The sequence below is a fragment of the Spermophilus citellus genome (genome assembly GCF_964194105.1).
Source record: "Spermophilus citellus genome assembly, chromosome: 4".
NCBI classification, from domain to species: Eukaryota; Metazoa; Chordata; class Mammalia; order Rodentia; family Sciuridae; genus Spermophilus; species Spermophilus citellus.
In genome coordinates, this window is record NC_138185.1 from 227402970 (window position 1) to 227415177 (window position 12208).

The 12208-nt window shown below is 56.3% G+C and overlaps 1 gene segment (V, D, J or C); it reads right to left on the reverse strand.

The window, feature by feature from the left end:
- Positions 1–5261: 5261 nt before the first annotated feature.
- LOC308646103 (immunoglobulin heavy constant alpha 2-like) overlaps positions 5262–12208 on the reverse strand; it is a 145316-nt gene continuing 138369 nt past the window's right edge. The window contains exons 2-5 of the C gene segment in view: positions 10306–10608; positions 9750–10079; positions 8853–9185; positions 5262–5491 (exon numbers count right to left, since the gene is read on the reverse strand).

Here is a 12208-nt window from a genome sequence, read left to right on the forward strand (position 1 = left end):
TGTGTCTCTCTGTCTCTCAGTGTCTCTGCCTCTCCCTGTCTCTCTCCCTCACCCCCCAGTGTCTCTGGGTCTGTGTCTCTCTGTCTCTCAGTGTCTCTGCCTCTCCCTGTCTCTCTCCCTCACCCCCCAGTGTCTCTGGGTCTGTGTCTCTCTGTCTCTCAGTGTCTCTGCCTCTCCCTGCCTCTCTCCCTCATCCCCCAGTGTCTCTGGGTCTGTGTCTCTCTGTCTCTCAGTGTCTCTGCCTCTCCCTGTCTCTCTCCCTCACCCCCCAGTGTCTCTGGGTCTGTGTCTCTCTGTCTCTCAGTGTCTCTGCCTCTCCCTGTCTCTCTCCCTCACCCCCCAGTGTCTCTGGGTCTGTGTCTCTCTGTCTCTCAGTGTCTCTGCCTCTCCCTGTCTCTCTCCCTCATCCCCCAGTGTCTCTGGGTCTGTGTCTCTCTGTCTCTCAGTGTCTCTGCCTCTCCCTGTCTCTCTCCCTCACCCCCAGTGTCTCTGGGTCTGTGTCTCTCTGTCTCTCAGTGTCTCTGCCTCTCCCTGTCTCTCTCCCTCACCCCCCAGTGTCTCTGGGTCTGTGTCTCTCATGAGCCTGGTCCTGTCTCTCTGTCTCTCAGTGTCTCTGCCTCTCCCTGTCTCTCTCCCTCACCCCCCAGTGTCTCTGGGTCTGTGTCTCTCATGAGCCTGGGCCTCTCTCCTTCTCCTGGTTGTGGGACTGGGTCCTGCAGGAGTCCTGGGCTGTGCCCACAGTCTGGCTCTGGCTGGGGTCAGGGGGCTGTTGAGGGAGCGCATGCAGGGTCGGGGACTGGCGGAGGCTCCTGGGCCTGCGTGTGGTGGTCAGGGCCCTGGCGGAGCCTGCCCACAGGTGATTCCTGCCCCACGGAGAGCATGGCCCCATCCTGGCAGGTGCCTGAATCCCCTGTGGATCCTGGCAGACCGGCCTGCCCCAGCCTGGCCCTGGCTGAGCCCGGTTGACCCTAGCCGACCCTAGGTTGGCCCTGGCTGGCCCAGGCTGACCTTAGCCGACCCTGGGCACATCCTTGCCCGACTCTGGTGACCCTGGGCAGCGCAGGGTGTGCTGTTTTACTCTTTTCTCATCGTGCCTGACCTTGGGCTCACCGAGGCCAGATTGTGGGGACCCTGGCCGATCTGGCCAACCTGGGCTGACCTTGCTGATGCTGACAGATGGCCTGGGCCTTCTCAGGTCTTGGAGGCCTCACTGCTCTTGAAGGGCCCTCCTGGCTCTAGCCCTCACCCAGGCAGCAGCCCATCTGTCCAGGGCTCTATTCTGGGGCTGCGTCTCAGGATAGCAGTGCTCTCTGGGACACCTGGGCTGAGCTGTGATCACAATGACTCAGCCACCCGCTGGGCTATTTTGGGGTTCCGCAGGTGACGGGTGAGAGGCTGCAGAAACAAGAGGAAAACAAGGGCCCTCCACCCCACGATGCGCACCCCCTTTGGCCCCGCCAGCCCACACCTGCCCTTAGCCCCTCTTCACAGTGGGACCTCTGACTTGGGGACTCTGCTGGGGTGGAGGCGGCTCACGCTGGTCTGGGCAGCTTGGTATCCACACACCCCTCTGGGCCTGGAAAGGCCGGAAGAGCAAAGGACCCTTGCTCTAGCCACATGAGGTGTGAGAACAGAGGGTCTGTGGGGACCGTGGGACAGTCTTTCCAATCCTGCAGGGGTCTTTCTGAGGAGATTGAGGAGCAGTACATGGAAACAGGACCCCAAGGCCGAGTGAAGCCTGGGCAGACCTCAGGGGAAGGGGAAGTGATGAAGATCCAGGACCCAGTGACCAGGACCAGGGTCCCCCAGACAAGGACCCAATGATCAGGACCAGGACCAGGTTCAGTGACCAGGACCAGGGCCCAGTGACTAGGACAAGGGCGTAGTGATCAGAATCAGAGCTCATTGGGCTGGGGATGTGGCTCAAGCGGTAGCGCGCTCGCCTGGCATGCGTGCGGCCCGGGTTCGATCCTCAGCACCACATACCAACAAAGATGTTGTGTCCGCTGAAAACTAAAAAAAAAATATTAAAATTCTCTCTCTCTCTCTCTCTCTCTCTCTCTCTCTCTCTAAAAAATAAAAGAATCAGGGCTCAATGACAAAGACAAGGGCCCAGTTACCAGGAGCAGGGCCTAGTGACCAGGACCAGGCTCAGTGACCAGGATCAGGTCTCAGTGTTCATATCAACATCCAGGTGTTAGAATCAGGGTTCCATAAACAAGACCAGGTCCCAGTGACCAGGATCAGGGCCTAGTGACCAGAACCAGGACTAAACGATGAGGATCATGACTCAGTGACCAGAAGCAGGGCTCAGTGACCAGGTCCAGGGCCCAGTGATCAGAACTAGGGCCCAGTGACCAGGGCCAGGGCCCAGTGATCAGGAACAGGGCCTAGTGACCAGGACCAAGACTAATTGATGAGGACCAGGACTCATGACCAGGACCAGGGCTCAGTGACCAGGACCTGGGCCCAGTGTCCATACCGATACCCAGGTGGTGCCCCCCCGCCCCGACTGTCTTGACAAGGTCACAGTGAGGCTGAGTGCTGGCAAAGCCGTGCTGGTTGGTGGGAAAGGGAAACCATGAGACCCTTCTGTATGTCCTTGGGACTTTTTATTTTCATGCTCATGTTCCTGACAGGAGGCCTGAGGATGCTAAATGCCAAACCAAATTAAACTTCAGAGGGTTAGAACCTAACAGGCACTTCATGCCTGGAGGGCTGCTCTACTACCCCTCAGCACATCCGGGACAAAATATCTTCTATCTCAGCCCACTGAGGACAAAACTGATAATGGACAACAATCATGAGAACTTCAGGCACTAAGAACCCAAGCCCGTATCCCCGCCTCTTAGAAAGCCTGATCATCATGCTTAGTGCACAAAGCCCACCCTAGGTAGTTTATTTGATTAAGGGAAAGTCATGTTATGCACTTAGGAAAGTTGAGGTAAATAAAGACACATTCTCCTCTTTTCTCTAAACCCTCTTTACCTCACATAGGGACTATGATGCGTGTAGTTAATATTGGTGTAAGTGGACTGATGTTCAGAACTTGCCTTTCACTGAGAGAGATTACAAAAACATAAGAGCTGGTGCACCTTGGCTAAGAATCAAAGAAACGCTTTGAGAAAGCAGCTCAACTAGTTTTATGAGAATAAGTGTAGGAATTAAATAAAGTAGCTTGATAAGACATATCTTTAGAATACTGTTAGAAATATTATTTTATTTAGATTCTTGGGGCTTAGAATTCTTAAGTTTTCAGCTGTATGGGTTCTTAAGATGCTTAAAGAATAGTTTATAGACTTTAGGATATTTTAAGTATAAGATTTAAAGGAACTTCTTTAGATGGGGATTTTATTTTATTTTATTATTTTATTTTTTTAAATAGTATTCTGCTTTTAATTTTTTTTAAAGAGAGAGAGATAGAGAGAGAGAGAGAGAGGATTTTAATATTTATTTATTTTTTTTTAGTTTTCGGCGGACACAACATCTTTGTTGGTATGTGGTGCTGAGGATCGAACCCGGGCCGCACGCATGCCAGGCGAGTGCACTACCGCTTGAGCCACATCTCCAGCCCCTAGATGGGGATTTTAGATTAAAAATAAAGTGCAGGTGTACTTTAAGTTTAAAGGTTAATGACAGGTTAGGAGACTTAGAGTCTGGTTATGCAGTTTAGCATCTGTTAATAAGAAAATAGCATATCTTGGGAAAAATAGTATATCTTTGGAAAATGTGAAAAATGCAAGTTAGTGACACACTTTATTAATGATTTTGTATCCCTAATAATTGATAAGTAAATGTCACATCTTGGAAAATTTAGATTGATGTCAGATTTTTCTATACTCCTAAGGGTTGTTAAGGAAATGTCATGTCTTGGCAAGATTTGGAAATTGTATAATCAGTGACGTATTCTGAATCCATAATGATGAGAAAAATGGCAAGAAAAGGTGACCCAGAGCAAGCTGCATAAGCTCTCTGGAGATCCCTCCAAGACTCCTGTCTCCTCCTTGGCACCGACCCACTCATCCTTCAGGACCCCCTGGACCCCGCTAGGGCAGGACCCCAGCACCCAGGTGTAAGAACTAGGGTACTGTAATCAAGACCAGGACTCAGTGACCAGGACCAGGACTAAATGATGAGGACCAGGACTCAGTGACCAGAACCAGGACCCAGTGTCCATACCAATACCCAGGTGTAAGAACTAGGGTGCTGTAATCAAGACCAGGACTCAGTGACCAGGACCAGGACTAAATGATGAGGACCAGGACTCAGTGACCAGAATCAGGACCCAGTGTCCATACCAATACCCAGGTGTAAGAACTAGGGTGCTGTAATCAAGACCAGGGCCAGGGCCCAGTGATCACAGTCAGAGCTCACGGGTTCTGGACTGTGTCCCAGTGATGGAGACCCAGGCTTGGAATCAGGATCAGGGTCTAGTGAGTTGGAACAGGATTCACTGGTCAGGACCATGGCCTTGTGATAAGGTCAGGGCCCAGTGCTCGGGACCAATCATTCAGAGCTCAGTGAGCCTCCCAGTGCCCAGTTATCAGGGCCTCAGTGCTCAGGACCAGGGGTCAGCGTTCAGGACCCACTCTGGGTGCCTAGAGTCCTGGCCAAGGGTCAGGAGCGGGCAGGGTCAGTGATCAGGGCCTAGGGATCATGGCTAGGGACCTGGCCTCAGCTCGGAGGAGTCTTCCTGGACATTGTCTGTGGGTGAAGCTAGAATTCAACCTTTGGCCTCAGTCTCAGGTGGGACCAGGTCCTGTCTCAGACAAGGGTCACTCTGTCCATCCTGCCCTGACTCCCCCTCTAGAGATAGGCCTGCCCCAGTCTGTGCCATCCCAGCCCCTGCCCCCACTTGTCTGAGAGTCTGAGAATGTCTGCGTTTGGCATCAGTTTATTGCACGGGAAAGTGTGAGAGTGGGGTGAGACGGTGGCCTCACTCAAGGCTCAGCTCTGACACGTCGAGGGTGTCTCCAGGTTTCCTCCCTGTGGAGACAAGAGGGGCCAGAGGGGGTCCTGAGGTGGGCAGGTCCTTGTCTGTGCCCCTGACCCAGGCCTGGCCCCGAGACTGGGCTGAATCTTGAAGTTACTGCGCCTGTGGGGACCTCCCACCTGACCCCCACGTCCTCAGTGGGTGTGAAGGGACCCACTTCCTGGGAGAGCAGGGCCCACACGGTGGGAACAGGTGGTCTCTTCGGTCCACAGAACCGAGCGCACCCTCCCACGCTGGCCCACGGACTCCCTCCTGCACCCCACCTGGGCCGGCTGTGTCCTCCTCAGTACTGTGGGCCCTCTTTGCTGCCAGGCGGGCCCCGCACGGTCGTGATGGTCAGCGCTGTGCTATAGAACAGGCTCAGCAGGAAGAGGGTGAGGAGGGTGACGGTGGTGGGCCACAGGCTGGCCCCTGGGACGTCCTCCTCCAGGATCTCCTGTAGCTGGTCCAGCACCACGTAGGGCAGTGGCTCCTGACAGTCTGGAAGACACAGAGGACCTGCAGGCCGAAGCCCACGTGGTGAAGGCCTGGGTCTCAGGCCTCCCTTCCTACGCCCTCGGGGTCTGGCCCTGGTAGCACAGGTTCCCTGCTTCGGGTCTGAAATGTGTTGGAGCAACAGGGCCCAGGTAAGGATCTGGGACCTTGGCAGCTCTGGGAGGCCCACAGGCCCCTGTCTCTCAGGACACCAGGCAAGAGACCTGGCAGGCAGGAGGGTGAGCACTGTCCTGTGGCCCGAGGAGGCTCCAGCCCAGGCCACCTGGGCCTCAGCCCCATGCAGGCCCTCAGTGGCCTCCTCACTGAGCTCTGAATGATTGGTCCCGAGCACTGGGCCCAGACAGAGCTCTGGGTCTGAGGTCAGAGTGCGGAGGGCAGAGAGTGTGACACGGCCTCTGTGGCCTTCCCAGGAAACCAGGCAGAGGCTCACCAGCGAGGGCCCTGAAGGCCACCAGCATGGCAGTCCTGCTGTCTTCAGGTCCCAGGGCATAAATCGCCCACGTCAAAGGGGGTGGGGCCTGCCTGTCCCCTGCTGATACAGCCAGTTCTTCCTGCCTCTGTCTACTCCTCTGTCCATCCATACAGCTAGCCTCCTGTCCATCCATTCTTCCACTGATCCACCATCCAGTTATCACCCACCCACCCACCCATGGGGCTCTCAGCCATTCATCCACCCATCAGCCGTCCACCCCTGGGGCTATATGATCCACCCCTCCACCCACCCTCTGTAAAGCTCTCTTCCATTCAGCCCCCCACCCACCCGATACCCACCCACCCATCCATTTATCCTGCATCCACATCCATCTGTCTGCTCTCCACCTGCTGGCCCAGCCCTCCCTGGACCATTCTCTCTCTTTCCCCTTCTCTCTAGAAGGCCTTCTTTTGGGTCATGTCCTGGGCCCCTTGGAGTGGCTGGAGCACTTCTTTGGGGACAGGCTCTCCCCAGTCTCCCTGTTGTTCTCCCTGTGGCCCTCTGGTGACTAAACCCTCCTCCAGGGGGACAGCAGAGTCCAGGGTATGGACGGTCCACTCCACCTTGGCCCTGAGTGCAGGGGGAGGCTGTTAGAAGCAGGTTCCCTGGGGAGGCTCCGAGAGCAACTGAGAAGAAAGCAGAGGCCCCGCTGCCCCCTTGTGGGCATCTTGGTGCCAGCTGCCCCACAAAGACGTGGGACTGTCCTCACATGCTCCTGAGAGCCCAAGCAGAATTCGGAGGCCACAAGGGGCCTGTGTGGGAGTCTCCCTGGTCTGCCCCAAGCCTCCCAGCTTTGGCCCCTGCCCCGTCTATTGCCTGAGTCATAGTGGGCTCAGGAAGGGAAGGGACACTGAGTCTGGGGACTGTGCAGTGGGCAGGTGCTGCTTGGGGCGTCTACAGCAGTGTTTTGAGCTGTGCCTAGCTGGACATGCAGGGAGGCCAGGAGAGGCCTGGGTGTGGAACAGCCTGGGGACACACTGGGGGCTTGGAGGGGCTTCCCCTTGCTTGCCTGGCGTGAGCTTGGGCTGTGTATTTCCTGCATCTGCAGGGCTCAGATGAGTGTGTGTGTGTGTGTGTGTGTGTGTGTGTGAGAGAGAGAGAGAGAGAGAGAGAGAGAGAGAGAGAGAGAGTGTGTGTGTTTATGTGTGTGTGAGACAGAGTGTGTGTGAATCTTTGTGTGAGAGAGCCTGAGAGAGTATATGTCAGAGTGTTTGCAAGAGTGTGTGTGTTGTAGTGTCTGTGTGTGTGTGTATGTGTGTGTGAGAGTATGAGAGAGTATATGTCAGAGTGTGTGTGTTGTAGTGGCTCTGTATGTGAGTGTGTATATGTGTGTGAATGTGTGTATATGTGTGTGTGAGAGTGTGAGAGTATATGTCAGAGTGTGTGTGTTGTAGTGGCTCTGTATGTGAGTGTGTGTATGTGTGTGAGAGTGTGAGAGAGTATATGTCAGAGTGTGTGTGTTGTAGTGGCTCTGTATGTGAGTGTGTGTATGTGTGTGAGTGTGTGTATATGTGTGTGTGAGAGTGTGAGAGTATATGTCAGCGTTTGTGTGAGAGTGTGTGTGAGAGTGTGTAAATGTTTGTGAGAGAGTGTGAGTGAGTGTGTGTGAGAGAGTATATGTCGGAGTATGTATGAGTGTGTCGGAATATGTGTATGTGTGTGTGAGAGAGTGTGTGTGTATGTGTGTGTGAGTGTATATGTGAGAGTGTGTGTCAGAGTGTGTGTGTGTGTATGTGTATGTGAGAGTGTGAGAGAGTGTGTATGTTGGAGTGTGTGTGTGTGTTGGAGTGTGTGAGAGTGTGTGAGAGAGTGTGTGAATGTGTGTGAGAGAGTGTGTGTATGAGAGTATGTGTGAGAGAGTGTGAGACTGTGTGTATGTGTGTGTATGAGTGTGTATGAGAGAGTGAGTGTGTTAGAGTGTGAGAGTGTGTGAGTATGTGTGTGAGTGTGTAAGGAGGGTGTATGTGTGTATGTGTGTGAGAGTGTGTGTGAGTATATGTGTGTATGAGTATGTATGTGTTTATGAGTGTGTGTGAATATGAGTGTATATGAGTATGTGTGTGTGTGAGTATGTGAGTGAGAGTATCTATGTGTGTGAGAGTGTGTGTTTGTGTGAGAGTGTATGTATGTGTGTGTATGAGTGTATCTGTGTGTGTATGTGAGAGTGTGTCTGTATATGAGAGAGTGTGTGTCTGTGTCTGTGTCTCTGTGTGTGTATGTGTGTATGTGTGTGTGAGAGGGAGTGTGTGTGTGAGTGTGAGTGTGTGAGTGTGTATGTGTGTGTGTGTCTGTGTGTGAATGTGAGAGAGAGTGTGTGTGTATATGAGAGAGTGTGTGTGTGTCTGTGTGAGTGTGTGTGTGAGAGAGTGAGTGTGTGTGTGCATGCATGTGCACGGGCGCAGAGCCATGTGAGGCATGGGGCGGGGCTGGCCACGGGTGGCCTGGGTGCGGGCAGTGCCTCCCTGTCCTGCCCGGCCGTACCTGGCTTGCCTAGACTGGCCCGCTGAGGGCAGGGCGGGCCTGGGACTCCACGCCCCTTTGGTGCCACCCTTCTATGGCTCCTGCGCCAGCCTTGTCCCCACAGGCAGCAGCCCCTACCCACTCAGGACTCCCTGTCCACCTCTTCACAGGACACAGGCACAGCGCACTCACGCGCGCCCTCCAGGTGGGGACGGGAGTCCCCATGGTGCCAAGGCCCTCAGAGGCTCAGGGCAGTGGGCACTCTTTCCTCCCTGGCCCCCTCCCAGCGTGCTGCAGACCCTGGGATGGACGGAAGCGCGTGGCCGCTATGGATGGGCATAGAGTTTATTCAAGGGCTGGGGCGGGCGGCTCAGTAGCAGGTGCCGTCGGCCTCCGCCATGATCACAGACACGTTGACGTGGGTGGGTTTACCCGACAGGCGGTCGATGGTCTTTTGGGTGAAGGCCAGGGGCAGGGTCTCGTGGCCCACCATGCAGGAGAAGTTGTCCCCCTGCTTCCAGGACGCGGCCGTCACACGCAGCACGCTGGTCACGGCGAAGGTGGTGGGGCCCTGCTCGGGCTCCTTCAGGGGCTTCCATGTCAGGTACTCGCTGCTGGGCAGCTCCTGGCCCCCGTGCAGCCAGCGCACCAGCACGTCCTCGGGGCTGAAGCCCCGCACCAGACACGTCAGCGACACCAGCTCGTTCAGGGCCAGCTCCTCCGACGGCGGCGGCAGCAGGTGGACCTGGGGCCGGAAGGTGTTCTCTGGAGGGAAGAGAGCTGGGTCAGGGGTCTGAGCAGAAGGAGCCCCTACCTAGCTGGACACCTGGGCCTGGCCTGAACCCCCAACCGGCCTCAGTCTCCCTGTAAAGTGGGGCCCGTGGGAGTGGGAGTGTGTGAGTGTGTGTGTCTGTGTGTGAGTGTGTGTTTGTGTGTGTGTCTGTGTGTGAGTGTGACTGTGTGTGTGTGTCTGTGAGTGTGTGAGTGCCTATGTGTGTGAGTGTTTGTGTGTGAGTGTGAGTGTGTGTCTCTGTGTGTGAGTGCCTGTGTGTGTGTCAGTGTGTGTCTGTGAGTGTGTGAGTGTGTGTGAGTGCCTGTGTGTGTGTGTGGTAAGTGTGTGAGTGCCTGTGTGTGAGCACCTGTGTGTGTGTTTGAGTGTGTGAGTGTGTGTCTGTGTGAGTGTGTGAGTGTGAGTGTCTGTGTGAGTGTGTGAGAGTGTGAGTGTCTGTGAGTGTGTGAGTGTGTGTGGCCTGTGAGTCGAGCCTGGTGCTGGAGGAGGCCGGCATGCGGGCTGTGGCACTGTGCGGAGACGGGTGTGGCGGAGCCCACCTGTGGCTTTGCTGACGGTGGCTGTTAGCGTCTGGCTGGACTCAGGATGGGTGGCCGTGCACGTGAAGATGTCCCCGCGGTTCCAGGGCTCGGCACAGCCGGGCAGGACACTGGACACGCTGTAGCAGCCGCAGGAGTCTCGCCCAGTCGTCTGGACAGCGTTCTTCCCGACTGAGGGCTTCCAGGTGAAGCTGGCCCCATCTGGACTCTTCAGGCCACTCAGTGTGCACGTGAGGCTGGCGTCAGAGCCCAGGAGCAGGTCCTCAAGGGCCGGCCGGAGCAGGGAGAGGCGGGGTTGGCCGCAGACGGGAGGGAGCTCCACCACAGTTTCTGGAACGGAGAGAGGGACTGGCAGGTCAGCATGCCCCTCCTACCCCCTTCCCTGTCCCCATCCTTGAGCCGTGGCCCCCTCCTGGCCCGTCTGTGGCCACCCCAGGGGTCTCGTCAGGCAGTTCACTCTCATGGAACCTCGGCTCCCAAGGGGGGCCTCAGTGGGGCACGGGTCCAGGCGCTGGGTCAGGGCAGGATGGTGGCCCCGCTCCAGGTGCCCTCTGACCTTCACAGGGCACCTCTACTTCCTGGGCGGGGTTCGAGGTGTGCTGCACGCTGCACTTCACAGATGTGTTCTCTGGGCACTCAGAGGCTGGCAGGGTCAGCTTGCTGCTCATGGTGTACAGGCCCCCTGTGGCCTGGGCAGGCGGGAAGTTAGTGACGGTCACGCCTTCTCCATTCTTGCCCCAGGTCACGGTCACGGGCCCCGAGGGGAAGAAGTTCTGAATCAGGCAGCCAATGATCACTTGGTCGGCTGACTTGTCTCGAGGGCCGCTCAGTGGGAAGACGCTGGGCTTGGTCATGGAGACTGGAACACAGGACATGCTGTGAGATGGATAGCCCTCGCTGCCCACCTCCAGAGAGCCACTCAGGACAGGACCATGCCTGCTTCGCTTTACTCCAGAGGAATGTGGCCCAGAGAGGGCTGGCAACTGCCTAGGTCACACAGCTTCTAGGCCATGGGCCTGGGATTGGAGCCAGCCAACCCTTCACTGCTTTGGAAACTGACCCCTACACTGTGCCTGCACAAGGACCCAGTCTGACCTGAGACAGGGCCTCTGCACAGATGGTGAGCTGTCCTTTCCAAACAGGCTCCACTGCTGAGCAGCCTCTGGCTCCCCAGCCTCACTCCTGCTCTCCCCAGGGTGGGGGTCATGACTTGGGCCCAGGAAGGCACAGAGCTGCCTTGCTGTTGAAGCAAGCCTGCATGGGGGTACCAGGCTGTGCCCATCTCAACTTCTCCTGCAGTGTCACAGGCCCATCACCCACCACTCCACCAACCCCATCTCAGCACCCAACACGCAGCAGAAGACTCCCAAGACCTACATGGGTCTCAAGGCCAGAGGCCCAGTGCAGAGCAGGGCTTCCGCCTGGACAAGACCAGGACACAGAAAGTGCACGGCCGGATTTCAGGGCAGCAAGGAAAGAGAGAAGAGCACCCTGGATGGACCTTTTACTTCATGGCCCCCATGCTCCAAAGAAAGGGAGGGACAGTGTGGCTGGACCCAGGTACTGGGGTTGGTCTGCACTCAGCCTGCAAACTACTCATCAGTTCTGCGCAGAGTCCCAGAAAACCTGGACTAGGACTGTGCATCTAGCTTAGGCCATCCATCCCCTGCCCTGCACAGCCCAGCCTGGCCCATCTCGTCCCAGCTCAGCTCAGCTGTGCTCAGCTCAGTGCAGTCTAACCCAGTCTTCTAGCTCAGGTCAGCCAGTTCAGTCCAGCTCAGCTCAGTTTAGCCAGGTTCTGTCCATCTCAGGCCAGCTCAGCTCAGCCTAGCTCAGCCCAGCCCGGTCCACCCATTCAGAGTAGATCAGCTCAGCCAAGCTCTATTTGGTTTACCCAGCTCAGCCCTGGTCAGCTCTGGTCAGCCCAGCCAGGTAGAGATTAGCACTGTTCAGTCCAGTTTTGCCAAGCTAATCTCAGCCTAGTTAGCTCAGGTTGGATCAGCTCCTCTTGGCCCAGCTCAGCTCACCTCAGCTCATTCTGTCTAGCTCACCCCAGCCCAGTTCAGTCCAGCTCAGCTTGGCTCAGCTTCGCCTAGGTCAGCCCAGAGTAGCCCACTGCAGCGAAGCCCTGTTCAGCCTCGCTCAGCCTGGCAGGCTCGGCCCCACTCAGCTCATCCCAGTCTAGCTCAGCCCACCCAACTTCAGCCATCCCAGCTCAGCTCAGTGAAGCTGAAACCTTGTTCAGCCCAATCTTATCATCCCCCCTTAGTCCAGCCCATCTTGCTCGGTTTAGCCCAGCTCAGCATGGCTCAGACCACCTAGCTCAGACCATCCAACCCAAACCAGCTCAGCTCAGTTCAGCTCAACACTGACCAGCTCAGCCCAGCCCAGCCCAGATCAGCCCAGCCCAGCTCAGATCAGCCCAGCCCAGCTCAGATCAGCCCAGCCCAGCTCAGATC